Here is a 17,781-nt window from a genome sequence, read left to right on the forward strand (position 1 = left end):
AGAATCAGAAAAATAAAAACATTGCACACCTATAGGTGGCAGTAGTGAAGCAACTGGACTGCTTTTAAGGGCAAGTCATATCAAAGCTGATTATTTACCAACACTAAGACAGTTTTTGGGTTTACTAAAACACACCTGAGGTGGTCATTCCATCAGCAAAGTGCCTGCTGAGCCTGCATGAGCACCTGCGTTCAGATCTCCAGGACCAATTAAAAGGCCAAGTGCAGCTGCACAAATCTGTCTTGAGAACTAGGAGGAGCAGAAACAGAAGGATGCCATGAGCTTCTGGCCAGCAAGTCTAGCAGCGTCAACGAGAGAAAGACATTGTCTCAAAAATAAGGTGGAGAACGATTGAGGAAGACACACAGTATTGTCTCTACATCTGTGTGCACACATGTGAATATACACTCACACACATGTGCGTGCGCACGCACAAACACACACACACACACACACACACACACACACACACACACACACACACACACATCTGCAGTCATCACTGCACAGGCTAGGAGTGAAACTTGCCAAGCCAAAGTAGATTTATAATACAACATCATGCACCGCCTGATTTCTAAAAACTACCAAAACCAAAAAATCACTACAACTAAGAGGCCTACTTTTTTGGAGATTAAGAACTAAAGTCAGCCTATGGAAATTGCACAAGCCTGACTCCATAGTAGAGTGTTAGTTTACTGTGTATGGTGCTTTTAATTCAATTCCAATGAGATAGATTAGATAGATGGGTAGATGATTGATAGATAGATAGATAGATAGATAGATAGATAGATAGATAGATAAAGATAGATGGGTAGATGATGGATAGATAGATAGATGATAGATAGATAGATAGATAGATAGATAGATAGATAGATAATAGAGCCAGAACATAAGGAAGATTAAGAACAGGATGTTGAAAATATATATACTTTCTGTCATAATTGCATATCTTTTTCTGTGGCTAAGTAGCAGGTGAATTCATCGTGTACTTCACACCCTATTTTAAAAGTACAGTTTTGGGGCCGGGGGTGTATCGCAGTGGCAGAATGCTCACCAATCAATCTTGAGGACCTAAGTTCAATTATAAGAACTTACAAAGGCACAGAATTTTTTTTAAAAAACATGTATCTTTAAACTCTATGACCAGACATGCAAAGGAACAAAAAGGAGCAACATTGACAGCTCACGTGCATTTCAGAACACACATTTATTTTGGTTTTTTCTCCTTCTCTTGTTGGCCAAATATGTCTATAAGTGTTTAAGTAAAATAAATGTTTGATATGATTGTATTGTATAAATCGTTAAAATAAAAGCCATTGAGATGTATGTCTACTGTCAGGAAAGTGGACCTTTATTCATCGTTGGTGGGATTTCATACTGGTCAAGCCACTCTGGAAATCAGAATAGAGAATTCTCCATACTTAAAAAAAAAAAAAGTCTACCATATGACCTAGTGCATGTCTAAAGGATCAGTGCCCTCCTCCACAGATACTTTCTCGGCTATGTGCACAGGAGCTATATTTGCGGGTAAAAAAAAAAAAAGATAGAACTATAAAATAATCATATTGAGGGAGGTTACCCAGGAAAAGAAAAACAAATGCCGCATGCTGTCTCTCATTTGTAGATCCTAGCTCCAAATCTTCAGATAGGAGCGTATAACTCAGAGTAACTGTAAAAAGTATTAAAGTTAAGAGTGACTGTGGGGCGTGGGAAGGAGTGGGAAGAAGGAACTATAGAGAAGATAGTTACGACGCAAGTGACGTGAAGGGTGGAAAAGAAGGGAGGAGCGATAAAGAACTTCAACAGTGGTGGGAAAAGTTCATGTGGCATGAACTTATGCCACTTGGGGTGACAACGCTCCCCCACAAAAACCATAGACCCTGAAATAAAACCACAGTTCTATGCATGGGAAACCTTGCTCTGAGTTGTTGGTAAGGGTCATCCAAGAAACTTGGAAAACACTATGGGTTGTTGCTGTTTCCCTCTAGTTCCCTCAGAATTAGAAAATAAGACCCCATGCTGAAGACACCACACACTTTGAACACAGGACTTCAAGAAACCGAGGTAGAAGTAGTCAAGCTGGCGGCCTCCTTTCTAAGGAGGGGCTTTCATGGTGCGGGAAGGCGGGCCAGCTGCCAGGGACAGAAGTGGTCAGTTTTACCCACATGTGAAACCCGTGAACACCACCAATGACTGGACTAGCAAGATATGCACAATGCTGCAGTGACGAGACGTTTTTTTCCTTGGGGAACAACCAATAGCTGTGCCATGGGAATCAAAGCCCGTTCAACAGGAAGGAACGCATGCCTGGGATTGTAAGCCTGGGCACTACTATAATTACAGAGTTCGTAGACATGAGAACAGAACCTCCTAGGACCGTTTTCCTAAATCAATATAATGTCTAATGTCCTCTAAATACTTTTTTTCCTTTTCAATCAAATTCGGTCCTCTTGCCAATTTTCTTAGTGAATAAGTGTTGTGAGAAAGCAAGTGGGTATCTTGAGGTATGCAATACCTCACATGCATACGAAATAGCTTACAGATGCAGTTTAGGAGGGACACTGGGCACTGCACCTCCTTAGTGGTCCGATCCCTCATTTTCTCCTTTTCCTTGTGAACTTGGTTATCAGTGATTCTGTTTCTGTTGCCTTCAGTGAGAGGCAACTGCGAGGCTGCTGAGGCTGGGGACTACATCCTAGCTACAGCCCAAGTGACAGATGGGGGTTGGGAGAAGCTCAAACTGTTGGCCAAGAAATCTTTACTTGCCTCTAGAGTCTATAAGGTTGGCATTTGGCCTCACCCAGTGTCAGCATCAGTGCCAGGAATTCTGGTGCCTTTAGCATAGTACTGTTTCAGGAAATTGTATATATATTTCTTTGTATTTCATCCAGAAGTAGTAACAAAAGCTTTACCAACTGTCATTTATATTATTAAATAAACAACCTTTAGCATTACAAATCCAGGCTAGACATCAAGTAAAAACAGAGAAGGGGAGGGAGGGAGGGAGGGAGGGGGGAGGGAGGGAGGGAGGGAGGGACAGAGGGAAGGAAAGAGAAAATTTTCTTCTTTGTTGCTTTCTATTTTGAACTGCATTCAAAGTAAGACTTGCCCTCCATAATGTTTATTTATTTATTTTTTTTGCTTGTATTTTAAGATTAAAAAACTGGACACAGCTACCCTCTTTAAATTTATGAGGAAGCAGTATACAGTATTGGGAAATCATACTATTGAGTTGTTCATTAGTTAATGAGTAATTAGAAAATACAAAATATAAAACATTTGTAAATATTCTCACCCCATCTGATTGTTGTGGCACTTCAAAGCACTTGTTTTCTGACTTTTATTATTCTTTTAGTAAAGAATAAAAAAAATCATGTTTTAAAAAAATACCTTAGAATTTATAGAAACATTATTTTATTTATTAAAATATTTATTTTTATTTTATGTGTATGGACATTTTGCCTCTGTGTGTGTATGTGTGTGTATGTATGTATGTATGTATGTATGTATGTATGTATGTATGTACCTCACTTGTGAACCTGATACCCACTGAGGTCAGAGCCCCTGGAATTGTAGTTGCAGCTGGTTGTTAGCTGCCGTGTAGATTCTGAGACCCAAACTTGGGTCTTCTACAAGATTAACAAGTGCTCTTAACTGCTGAACAGTCTCTCCAGCCTCAGAAACATTATTTTATACTGTCACAAATAACCTATATATTCTCTTCACTTTCAATGAATAAGAATCTTAATTCAATAGAGTTAATGTGATACATATGTTTTGTTTGACCTCATTAAAACTTCAATGATTTTTGTATTTTTAAGGAACTTCCTTCCCAAAAACTGAATATTGTCAATATGTAAAAGTGAAACCAAGTAGATTTGGATGAGAAAGAAGGTGGGAGAAATAAAAAGAGAGCAAAAAGAAAAATAAGGTGCATTGGAAAGGCCAACTCTCCCATGTCTGCCTCATTGCTACAGATAAAATAAAAATAAAAGGTATCTACTGATTCTGATTCAAACTGCATACCTTGGGTCTACCCTAAGACATACACTAAATTTTCTAATGAGGTACGCTTATTTTCCGTTCAGGCAGGTAATCTCTTTGTAGTTGCTAGAATTCTAAGAAAGTGTACTCAAGTGTATCCAAGTGATTAATAACTTATTTTTTTATTGAGAAATAGATCTTTTACCATCTTTCACTGTCTTTTACCTCATCCTTTTCTCCCTTATAAATGCACAGCTAGGAGTTCCCAGCATTGTACACTGAAGCAGGAGAATCATGAGTTCCCAGCTAGCCTAGGGTACTTTGTCAAAAACAAAACAAGCACCCACCCCCAATGTAGCACATCTTTATTAGCAATTGATCACAGATCCAGGGGTGAAAGTATACCTAAATTAACCAAAATAGAAGCTGAAACTGTAGAAATCCACAAACTTGTGAGAGAAAATAAGACAGTAAGCCAGTGTAATAACCAATTAATTAAAGAAGACCCTTTGAGACAAGCACCAACGCTGGAGAAGGAGGGGTCTGTTTGTTTTTTCTACCCCTGAAATGAATTTCTACTCAAAACAAAAATAGCAAAATCAATAAAGACACCTAAAGGAAGATGAGAATCTGTGAGGAATCCAAATTTCCCTTCTTTCTTCAAAACACGCACCTAATTGCAAGCAACCAACATCACAACATATGCTAATAAATTAGTTTCTAATATATAAGATATAAATAATAAATAAATTTTCAAAAAGCTAACAAATTAATATGTCTCAACAGACTGCTAAACTACCTCTGGTACTCTATGTGAGCACAGGAATATGTTAGCTTCAAGACGCTTACAATTGACCCAAGAATTTTTGTCATTATTTCTAATCTTTTTTATTATTTCAATATATTTATTGTTTTCCCAAAATGTCTTTTTCCATCAGTTTCTCAAGACTATATTTTTGCTGGGTGATGGTGGTGCATGCCTTTAATCCCAGCACTTGGGAGGCAGAGGCAGGCAGATCTCTGAAGTTTGAAGCCAGCCTGGTCTACAGACCAGGACAGACAGGGCTACACAGAGAAACCCTGGCCTGCCCACCCCAAAAATAACAATATATATCCAATTTCTGGACTTCTGTCTCCAAAAACAAAAGTCAATCTAAACTTACTTTTTATTATATTCAAGTGTCAAAGGTGAATTGGTTATTTCATTTACATAGATGGTTTGGTATAATACTCCTTGCATTTTTATAAATTTCTGAAGCCAAAACATAGAGAGAAAAAAGCAAAGGAGAGGATTTTGTAAGAGGATCCTGTCTAAGCCAACTGTCAGTAGTCTGTTGGCAGAAGGCCTTTGTGTGAACTGTTTCCAAGACCTCAATCTGAAAGGCAGCCAAAGGCTCCACAAAAGAATAGGCCCCAAATGGCTTGCTACCTTTCACCTTTGACCCTTTGCTCAGCTGTCTCATACTTTAGTAAACTTGGAATCTTATAAGAGCAGGCTTAGCAGTTCTGTTTACAAATAGTGTATTTATTTCTCAGGAACAGCTTGGCAAGACATATCCAAGTCCCCTGACCATGAGTTGTCACAGAAACCGTAGGCCACAGACTTTTCTTACAATTAAGCCAAAGCTGCAACATTTTGACTGGTTGAAATCAGCCTTGAGTTATACAGAAATCATCAATCATTTAATCTGCTGTGTAGTTCACCCAAGTATTAACACATAAAATGTGACAGCAACCAGTTGACTGCCAAATGGTATAAGTTATGGCTTCTTACATGAAAGAGAGGAAAAAGCAACAATTTTCAACCTGTTTATTAAGTTGATCTCGGGACGGGAGAGTTGGCCTGGTGGGGAAGAGCATTTGCTGCCCTGCCGGAGGATCTGAGTTTAGCTCCAAGCACCGTCACAGCAGCTCACAACTTTGCATAACTCCAGTTGGAGGACAACATCTGACAGCCACTTCTGGCCTCCAAGAGCACCAGGCATGCACATGGTAAACACACATGCATGCAGGCAAAATGCTCATACACATAAAATTAATACATATAAAATGTGAAAATTCTATCTCAGCTGCTACATTGCCCTACATCTTGATAAGTCATTATACATTTTTTTAAAAATCACACAATGTTCTATTCATTTACATTTTCCAACTCTGGTCTGTTAGTCTTAGACTACGTGTTATGTATTTATCTGGAAATTACCTGATTAAATCAATTATCTCCGACATGTCTGAACTGATCTCTCAAGGCTGCCGCTTTGATCATTTTGTTGCTTCCTTTAAAATGGTTTAATTAATTAATTTCCACAAGGTATTAATAAGCACATGTATAGACAGATTTTCTTTTCACACTGTGAAAAGTTATTTTAAGCATGAATAAATCAGGGGCTTCCTAGACAGCCAGTCAGTATAGTGCTTGTCACAGAAGTGTAGAGACCTGTGTTCAGATTTCCAGGAGCCTCATGAAGATTCAGGCATATCTGTGTGTCTGTAGTCCCAGAATTGGGGAAGCAGAGACAGAAGGACGCCTAGGTCTCACTGGCCTGTCTAAATCTGTCATCTTCGAGTTCAGTGAAAGATTCTGAATGAAGAAGACTGGCGGGAAGTGACTAAGAAAAAGATCAATGTGTTTCTCAGGCTTTCATATACACATACAAATGCACTTCTTCACTTTTGTGCACACACACACACACACACACACACACACACACACACACACGTACATACACTATCTACCCAAACACTCACACACACAATGAACACTCACACACACAATGAACACTCACACACACAATGAACACTCACACACACAATGAAGCAATCACATTTCAAAGAGGGATTTACTTAGTAATAAGGATAAGTAATAAGTAAATAGATTCATTATCTGAATTTCCTCACTGAGCTCAGCCTATCAAGTCTTACCAAAGTAATACATGCACACAACTTACCAAACTATATATTAATTGAGAGGTAAAAAGTAATTCCCTATTACTGAAGAAGCCATGCATGTCGGAAACAGGGTCCAGAGGCTACTTTTCTGGAACTGCCTGAACACCTCCTCCTTGAGGACTTCTTTTCATGGTACCTGGTGGAGACATGCAGACTCCCAAAAGCAACCAACAGTCCTATCCGTCCGTGGTACGTATGAACCACGAAATGGACACCGTGGCATGAGTGTGCTAAGGGTACAGTAGTGGCATGCATATATTAGCAGTAACCAATACTGTGCACTTAAGTTCTTCTCAGCAAGAGGAATTTCATGCCTGGTACTGGAAATCTAGCCACTCAGTAATGGTGACATCATGGATCTGGAAAGAAGACCTACCAACTGCTGATTGGCTCACCAGCATAATCCCTAGAACAATTTTTTTCTATTAAAAGTAGATTTTTTTTCTCTAGTGCTGTAGCAGAACACCAGGTACAGCCTTCCTTTCCTACAGTCTCCTCCTCCTGTGCATCTCACCGGATCTCCCTTTCCCTACTCCTCCCTGAACCCAGCCTCTTGTACCACGAGGCATTCCGCGTGAACACAACAACTGAACAGGTCAAGAAAACAGGCACCTCACAGCCATTGCAATCTCTGAAAATCCAGAGATCAAACAGAAATCAAGGAGCAAAATATCCACCCAACAACGACTAACCCAGAAATCAGCACCTACACCTGTAATTGCTCCAAACCCAGATAACTAGATGTCAGTATAGGAACACAACCAATAACAGTCAGGTAAATATGACTCCACTAGATCCCAACTGTCCTACAACATGAATATTCCAACACAGCCGAAGCATAAGAAAAAGGCCTTAGGACCGACTATATAAAAATTACAGAGATCCTTAACGAGGAAATAAATAAATCTCTTAAAGAAATCCAGGAAAACACAAACAAATAATTGGAGGAAATGAATAAATCCCTTAAAGAAAACCAGTGGGTGACAGGGAGACACAAAAGAATATACCTCCTTCTCAGCAACTCATGGAACCTTTTTCAAAATTGACCACATACTCAGTCACAAAGCAATTCTAAACTGATATAAGAAAACTGAAATAACTCCCTCCACCCTAGCAGACCACCATGGATTAAAGCTAAGATATAAAAAAAGACAAACAACAACAGAAAGCCTACAAACTCATAGAAAGAAACTGAGCAACCCTGTATTGAAGGACTACTGGCAGAAATAAGGAAGGACAGGACATTAACGAACGGCTAGAATTCAGTGACAATGACAGCACAACATACCCAAACTTATGGGACACAAGAAAGCTTTGCTAAGAGGAATGTTCATTGCACTAAGAAGAGAGTTCTCATAGTAAAAACCTGGCAGCACACCCAAAAGCTCTAGAACAAAAAGTAGCAAGTGCATCCAAGAGGAGTATATGGCAGGAAATAATCAAACCAAGGGCTGAAATCAATAAACTAGAAGCAAAACAAAGAATCAATGAAATAAAGAGTTGGTTCTTTGAGAAAATCAACAAGATAAACAAACGTTTATCCAAACTAGCTAGAAGACAGTGAGAGATTATCCAAATTAACAAAATCAGAATCATAAGGGAGACATAACAATAGACATCAGAGACAAATCCAAAGAATCATTAGGTCATATTTTAAAAAACTGTGCTCACTCCATAAAATTAGAAAATATAAAAGAAATGGGCAATTTTCTCAATAGAAATACCACTTACCAAAGTTAAATCAAGATCAGGTAGACAACTTAAAAAGCCCTAACTCCCCCCCCCCCTTCACCTGCAAAGAAATAGAAGCAACCATTCAAAGTCTCCCAATTTAAAAAAAAAAAAAAAACCTCAGGGCCACACAGTTTTAGCATAGAATTCTATCAGGCTTGCAAAGAAGAGTTAGTGCCAACACTTCTCAAACTATAGAAAATAGAAATAGAAAACAAAGTAGAAATTGAAGACACATTTCCCAATTCATTTTACAAGGCCACAGTCAACCTGATATCCAAACTATTCAGAGACTCAACAAAGTAAGAGAATTACAGTCCAAATTTTCTCATGAACATAGACGTAAATATAGACAATAAAATACTTGCAAACTGAATCCAAGAACACATCAGAAAGATCATACACCAGGATCAAGTAGGCTTCATCCCAGGGGTGCAGGGATGGTTCAATATATGACAATCTGTCAAAAACACATGATCATCACCCTCTGAAACAGCCTTTAACAAAAGCCAACACTCCTTCATGATAAAAGTGGAAGAGACACCTCAACATAATAAGGGCAATTTACCGAGAACCTATAGCCAGCATTAAATTAAATGGAGATAAGCTCAAAGCAGTTCCACTAAAATCAGGAGCAAGACAAGGCTGTCCACTCTCTCCATGCCTATTTAATGTAGCATTGAAGTTCTAGCTAGAGCAATAAGAAAACTAAAATAGTTCAAGGAGATTCAAATTGGGAAGAAAGAATTCAAAGTCTTTATTTGTAGATAATATGATAGAATACATAAGCGATCCCAAAAATTTTACCAGGGAACTCTTACAGCTGATAAACATCTTCAACAAAGTGCTTAGATACAAGATAAGATTAACTAAAAACAAAAAACAAAAACAAAAAAAAAACAAAAAAAAAACCCTCAAAACTTAAAAAAAAAAAAATATCAGTGGCCCTCTTATATACAAATAAGAACATAGCTGATATAGAACTCAGGGAGCCCAGCCCCATCAGACTCCTGCAACTAAGTCTCAGCCTACATGAAGATTGTAGGAAAGGAGGTGGAGAGATTATAAGAATCAGAGGATCAGAGTTTCCTAGGTATGTCAGATGCTAAGTGAAAGTCGACATTGGAGTTAAAGACCTGACTTCTGAAGAGGGCCACGGCTAACCGTGAGCACACTTTCATAGCTATCCAGCCTAACGGGGTCCAACAGGAAAGTGTAGGACAGAGCATCAAGCAGTTTGAACGGAAGGCATTCCTCCTTGTTGGCTTGAAATTAATACAGGCTTCAGAGGACCAGAAGGGACTGTCCCTTCCTTACTGACTTGGCGAAATACATTGTTGCTGTCTGGGGAGTGTAGGGGACGCTGAAAGTTGTGAAGACAGACCACATGACGCTTGGAGAGACCAATCCCGCAGACTCTGAGCCTGGGACCTTCCAAGGAGGGTTTTTCATCCACATTGGCAGGAACACCATTGACGGCAGCAATTCTGTGGAGAATGCAAAGAAGGAGATCAGCTTGTGGTTTTAGCCAAAGGAGCTGGTGGATTACACGAGCTATGCACAGAACCGGACCTGAGTGACAGGAGGGCACCTGATTTTCCCCTCTCCTTATCCCTGTTTCTCACAGACAGGTGACCAGCAACTCTAGTATTTGCTTTGTTGGACCTGAAGGAAACTTCTGGAAGCTGTGAGTCCTGTGCAGTTTTAAGTGCCACTGGTATCTTAAAATGTTTTCATCTCAGAAAGAAAGAGAGAGAGACAGAGACAGAGACAGAGAAGGGAGGGAGGGAGGGAGGGAGAAAAGAAGAGAGGGACAGAGTGGGTAAGGAGGGAGGGAGGGAAGGAGTTGGCATTCAATCAGAGGATCTCTCCTAAATGGCAGTCTCCCTACTATTAATATTTGCTGTTCTGCCACCAAACCAGTTAACTATCTGTTTCATAAAATACAGTTTACAACAGGCCCCTATGTTATTCAAAAACAATTTCATTTCCAAAACGTGATGTGTTTACAGAGTAGAAAGAATATATGGAAAGTTAATGTGTGTGCTCCCAGAGCAAGAAATACGTAGCACATCAACATAAGGCCAGATACACTGAGTCTGATAGAGAATAAAGTGGGGAATAACCTGGAACTTATTGGCACAGGAAAATATTTTTTAAACAGACCACTAATAGCATAGGCACTAAGAACAATTAATAAATAGAACTTCATAAAACTGAAAATCTACTTCATGGCAAAGAACACCATCATTCAGAGAAAGCAGCAGCTACAGAATGGAAAAATATCTTTATGAACTACACATCTAATAGAGGGATATTATCTAAAACATGTAAAGAACTCAAACAATCTGCACATCACAAAAACAAATAATGCACAAAAGGGACTCTATGGCTTCTACAGTGACACTTGTTCAACCATGCTCATTGCTGCTTTATTCATAATATTCAGAAAATGGACAGCCTTGTTGTCCACCAACAGATGAATGGATTATGGAAAATATATTTATATAATGGAATATTACTTATCTGTTTAATAAAAAATAAAATCATGAAACTTGTAGGCAAAGGGATAGACCTAGGGGAAAAAATCAACCCGAGTGAGGTAATCCAGACCCAAAAACACAACTACGCTATATACTCATTTATATGTGGATGTTAGCTGTTAAGTCTTTGATAAGCAGATTACAATCCAGATAATCACAGATGCTGGTTGTAGAATAGAGGACTATGGGGAAGGAACAGATCTCCCTAGATAGGAGAAATAGAATATACATTGTGGATGGATAGGAGGAAGGAGACTGGAGCAGAAAAAGTAAATAGACACGGGAATAGGGAGATAAAGAAGGGAAAGTGCAGAAGCCCAACTAAGACTAAAGGCCACTGGAGGATCACACGGAACCTACTATGGTAGAAGCTTCATAAAATATATGTGCAGGAAATACAGATGGAATCACCAAATAACAGGAAGACATAGTACCAACTAGATATCTAGTTGCTTATGTATTATATTTTCAGATCGTGTTTTGATAGGTTTTTCTATATATGTGCATGTGTGTAGCTCCATATCCCTATGTGTCCCTTGTGCTTTTTATTTGGCTTTTTATTTTTTCTGTTTGCTTGTTTGTTTGCTTTGTCCTATTGTTGTTTGTTATTTTTAGATGTCTGTTATTTTTCTAATGAGAAAGAAAAGGTGTGGATTTGGGTGAGTGGGGAAGTGAGTCGGATATGGGAGAAGTTGGAGGAGATTTTCAGTGAATGAAATGTGTGTGTGAGTACCTAAGCATGTGTGTCTGTTTGTGGGTATGCACCCATGCATGCATGCATGGGTGTGAGTCTGTCTGTCTGTGTGTGTGTGGTTAACTGTCTGTGTCTTATGTGTGTGTGTCAGTGTATGTGCATGTGTCTGTGCATGCATGTATGTCTGTTTGATTGTATGACCATCAGTATCTGTGTGTGTCTATATGTATGTGTGTCTGTGTGTGTACATGTGTGCATGCATGGGTGTGTGTGTCTGTGTGCGTGCAGGCGTGTGTGTTTGTGTGTGTGCATGCATCCATGCATTCGTGTGTGTGTGTGTTTGTTTATGTGTGTGTGTGTGTGCATGTGTGCACAGGAATGCACATGCCATGAAATATGTTTCCAGAGTAAGTTCTGTCTTTCCACCATGAACCCCTAGCATCTAATTCAGATTTTCTTTTTTTCAATTGTTACTTTTTATTGCAATTTATTCATATTACATCCCAATTGTTATCTGCTTGCTTGTATCTAACACAGATTTTTATGGCAAGAGCCTTTACCTATTAAACCATTAGCTGACATTAGCTAACATTCTAAACATTCATTTTAAAAGCTTACACTTACACACACACACACACACACACACACACACACACAGTTTTTACTTTATAAACACTTTTACTGTATAAAATTTTTTTCTTCTTTTTTTTAAATTGGCTTTTCCATACAATACATTTTCATGGTACTCTTTGCCTTCCCCAGCTCCTCCCCAATCTTGCTACCTATCCAACTTCATGTACCTTCCTTTTCTCAGAAAACAAAAAAGGAACAAAATAACAGAAAGCGCATGCACACAAATGCACACACACACACACACACACACATTGAATCCACTTTGTGTTGGCCAATTATTCCTGAGCACGAGGACTGCCCTGGAGTGTGATTGAGTGTAAATGGAGTGTCAGCCCATTCGAGAAAACACATATTCCCTCTGCAGCAAATACCAAATGCAAATAGTATCTTTGTTAGGGATGGGACTTTAGGCCCACTTTTCTATCTCCATACTGTGGGTTTGACCAGCTTGGACTTCTGCAGGTCTTGTGCATGCTGTCATCATCTCTGTCAATTTATATGAGCCTCAGTCATATTAATGCACATTAAATCTAATAATTATTTTTTTAATTAACTTACTTAATGAACTCATTAACTTATTAACTCAGTGAACATGGAGAAGTTGAGCTGGTACCTACCTAGAGCCACCGCCCCTACCAACTAGTGTTCAGGTACTGATAGGTACTTTGCATGCTACCAGAAGGCAAAGGTACACACACCAGCCTAGCTATAAACCCTTAGATCTACAACAGTGAACCATCTGCATGATACGCTGCCGTAATGGTGGCACAAATGCGGTCGGAGTAACCAACCACTGTCTGATTGGGAATAAGGACCCTCCTTGAGATGGAACTCATGGTGACACTTCACAGGTGGCCAAAAAACTGAGATTGCATGGACAATGGACTTTAGGAAAAATTTTAAAAATTACTGTTCTGCTAAATAAGCACTGCAATGAGATGGCTTCTAATGACACTCTTTTATACCCGTAGGTCAGCGTCTTACTCTGCCGTCTTTGGAGAAACTCCCTCCTGAAGAAGATGAGAGCTAATACAGAGTCGCACAAATGAACAACATGCAGAGGAGAGTGAACAACCTTGGAACACTCAATCTTAAATGGGATGTCTTCTTCAAACCCCTCCCCTCAGAGCTAAAGAGAGCTGAAGACTGTAAGCTCCAGAGGGGATGGAAATATGCTTTACAGATACGATAGGCCTGAAGCACAGACTCATAGAACCTACAGACGTCTAAGCTCGATGAGGTCTCAATGCTGGGACCGGAACTAGACATGAGCCCTCATCCCTAGCTCAGAAGCCATCTCTAGATGACAACCACTCACAATGGAAAACTCGAGTTTTTTTTCTAGTGGAGTCTTACTAGGTATGGGGTCTGCCCTTAACTGTGGTTTGCATACCTAGTAGGCAGACCAGAAAACTTATGAAGTTTTTTTTTTCAGCAAGCATACCATGAATAAAATAAACAAGATCACCATCTCCTAGAATATGCCTCATAAGTATAAATGCACCCAAGGTGGTCAATTAACTTAATAAATGTCTATGTGGTCAGTTTATTATGAATGTTTTAAAATCATTACTTGCACAATCTCTGGTTTAATGAATATGCAAAAATAATATTTGTGGGCATGGGGTAAATGTGTCATGAGAAAGAATACGAAGACTCATTCACATGCATGCCTTGGACAAAGGGAGCATCTCCAGTGAGTGTCACCTTCAGAAGAATGCTGGAGCCTGTTCTTCATAAAGCTCCTCATGACCTTCTTTGTTTCTCTCCTTGCATTTCAAGAGCAGATTGCAAAGACACTCATCCTCCATGGCTCTGAGGTTTTACAAAGGCTCAAGGAGCTGGCTTCTCGTGAAACCCTCTCTGGTTACTGACATCTATTTACTTCTCTGATATCCCAATACAAAATTACTTTGAATCCTTCAGCATTTCTTCATAGTGCAAATAGTAATAGTTTTAACACAATTTTTCATTCATAATTCAAAAGCAACCTTTTATTATTCTAAAGTCTAAAACACACTTATTCTAGAAATATACAAACCAAAATGGATTTTTCCCTTTCAAAAAAAATTTTTTTTGTTTTTCTTTTTGTTTTTTTTTAAATTTTATTAATTTATTCATATTACATCTCAATGGTTATCCCCTCCCTTGTTTCCTCCCATTCCTCCCTCCCTCCCATTTTCCCCTTAAATACCTAGAAAAACAAACTTTTTTTTAATCCAATGGAAAATGTAACTTTAAAAAATGTTACAGTTCTTTTAGAATTGAGATATCAGGGTGCAGGGGCCATCTAGGAACAGCAGCACAGGAAGAAAGGCAGTTTCTACTCTGCCTTGTACGCATGGGTGCTCCTAGTGACGTAGATATTCCTGGTTCAATAGGAGAAAATGAGTTTCCACTGTAATGGCTCACAGACAAATTCTTCGCAGTGCCCCCTAACACTAGCCCTCATTTCCCTCCCTATCTCAGGCTCCCCTTGCCTCACATGAGCGCCCAACAATGTCCCCACCGTCCTCCTCCAGGATCTGCCCTACCTTTGCAACTGAGTTCCAAAGTTCATCCTCAGTGAGGGAAGAAATACCAAAACTACCCCCCAGTGCATGCTCAGCTCCTAGTATTTACTTAATCAACACACTGAAGTGAGGGAGGGGGTTGGAGGTAAGGGTGACAAATGCTCCTCAGATGGTGTCTCTCCTTCCTCCCGGATGACACTCAGCTCCCACAAGGTTTCTGAGGTTCCCCTTTGCTGCTGACACGCCTCAATCAGAATGAATGAGCACCTGCAACCTTCGTTTCCTCCACGGTATGTGTAAAGACATGATGTTTTGTCCTTTATCAGTAGAAATCATAACTTCGATCCTCTTAACCTGCGTCTTAACCCTCGTGGCAATGTTTCCTCCCTAATGGCACCAGTTGATTCTTTTACACATACCTGCCCTCTACAGACAGACTGACCAACTCCACTTCATGTTGGTGTAGATGTTACCCTGTAGAGCCTTTCCTACTCTACCTTGGGTCCCCTGCACAAAAATTTGTGCTCATAGTATGACTAAAGGTAATCAAAACCGAACACCATTGTCCCCCAAACCTTCCCCTAATGCTACATTAAGACACTAGGCCCTGTCATTCCCGAGAAACAAAATCTAGCTCCTGCCTAACCTCCTCATCCAGGACGAGCTACTCTAACAGTAAAGCTCGCCTAGAAGCAGAACCAGAACTAAAATGAGGAAATCAAGACATTCATCTGAAAGCAAAGGTATAGAGGTCGCCAAATGTCCTGGTTGGTTTCTGTCTTGTTAACTTGACATAAGCTAGAGTCATCTGGGAAAAGGGAACCTTAGTTGACAATATTTCCTCATCAGATTGCCTATAGAAAAGCTTGCAGGGCATTTTCTTCATTAATGATTGATGTTAGAGGGGCCAGCCCCCTGGGAGCAGAGCCACCACTAGGCAGGTGGTCCTATGTAGTATAAAAATGTAAGCTGAGCAAGCCAGTAAGCAGCATTCTTCCATGACCTCTGTTTCAGTTCTTGTTCCAAGTTCATATCGTGAGTCCCTGTCTGGCCTCCCTTCGTGATGGACTGTAAGCTGTAAGGAGAAATAAACCCTCTTTTCCCTCCCTGACTTCCCTCCAGGATGGACCTGTAAGCTGAAATGAACCTAACCTCCTCAAGCTGATTCTGGTTACTGAGTTTATCACAGCAACAGAAACACAAACTAGGACACAGCCGGCAGCAATCACAACTAAACACTGTTGGGGTTTTCTGATAGGGTCACACTTGGAGCTCATGTGAGCCATGAACTCATAGCAACCCTCCTGCCTCAGCCTCCCAAGGTCTGAGAATAATGTTATGAGCCACCGCACTCAGCTCACACATAAATATTTTAATGTGATATTTGAGTCTATCAAAATCAAGCCAAAAATCTATGATGCATTAAATATTAAAAATTTAAATAAGCAATATTACTGAATTTTCTTTTTGCCTAAGGTTCTCATATAGCAAAGCACTGTTGGTAATTTTGTCTTTGCTTAAAATTTTGGAATTTGTTCATTGTGAATTTGGTGCCTAAAGCATGTCACACCTCTCACCCTAGTTCTAGTAATAAGCATCAGAATAAACATACTACATGGGAAAATGTGACCTTAGAAGTAATGGTAATAAAGGGGGGAAGCTTGCTTAAGAAATCTTCTGTAGTTTAAATAAGTTATTTTATATAAATTACTTAGTATAACATAAAATTTGTAAAAGTATGATAATTCATTAATTCTTCCAAATTTTGAAATTATAAACCCTCTTTTTGAACTTTTACTTTAGAAATAGAAGTTGGGTTATTTAGACCTGCATATTATTAAGATTCAAAGGCAAATAGTTCTCCCACTGTAGATGGCTGACCACAGAGCATATTTGACGTTATTCGTCTCTACCCACCTAAGTAGCAGTGGGTTCCTCACCCCAGTTCCAACAACTAAAAATGTTTCTGGACATTATGAAATCCACCTGGAGAAGTTTAAACTCACTGGTTGGATCCATCCTCATACTGAAAGAACACAAATTTTATTTCTATTGTGATGGAGGTCCAACCTAGGACCTCAGCATACTAGATAAGAACACAAGATAACAAGCAACTGTGATCATAATTCTAGATAAAACAACAAAACCCATTATCCACTTCTCTAGGAAACATAACACCAAATATGTCAACCAATTTTTCCGCAAATACATTTGCCCATTGGCAACTTTAAGCCTTAGTCCAGAAACACTGAGTGCAAGGGGATTAGAAATCAAAGCTCGCCTAAAATAAAAGGTCTATGAGAAAATCCTCTTCATATTAAGCTGGACCTCAAAAGACTAAATAACTAGACTAGCGACCTGGTTTCTGTTCCATGAGCCAATATAAAAATGGAATGAGAGAAACAATTCCAAGATGGTCCTCTAACTTGCACAAAGTGCACTGCTGTATGCCCACCTCTCCCCACACCCATACACATCATCCTATGCATACCATAATAATAATCACTAATCAAGGAAATTTAAATATTAGAACTAGAATGAAGCCTGCCTCACACCCTCTACATAGTCCCATACGGTTTAAATGAAGGATGCCCTCACACAAAGAAGAAGGAAAATGTTTAAGAAAGAGAGAGCGTGAGAAAGTGGCCTCTGTCTTGACATTTATGGGCATTTGCTGGCCAAGTCCTCATCACCTATGTGAGCAGGGAATACTAAGCTAGCATGTGCTGGCTAA

The 17,781-nt window shown here is 39.4% G+C and overlaps 1 pseudogene; it reads left to right on the forward strand.

Moving 5' to 3' along the window:
• Positions 1–2,016: 2,016 nt before the first annotated feature.
• Positions 2,017–10,240, forward strand: LOC127212407 (nucleoside diphosphate kinase A-like; annotated as a pseudogene).
• The last annotated feature ends 7,541 nt before the right edge of the window (positions 10,241–17,781 follow it).

The sequence above is a fragment of the Acomys russatus genome, chromosome 30 (genome assembly GCF_903995435.1).
Source record: "Acomys russatus chromosome 30, mAcoRus1.1, whole genome shotgun sequence".
Classification (NCBI taxonomy): Eukaryota; Metazoa; Chordata; class Mammalia; order Rodentia; family Muridae; genus Acomys; species Acomys russatus.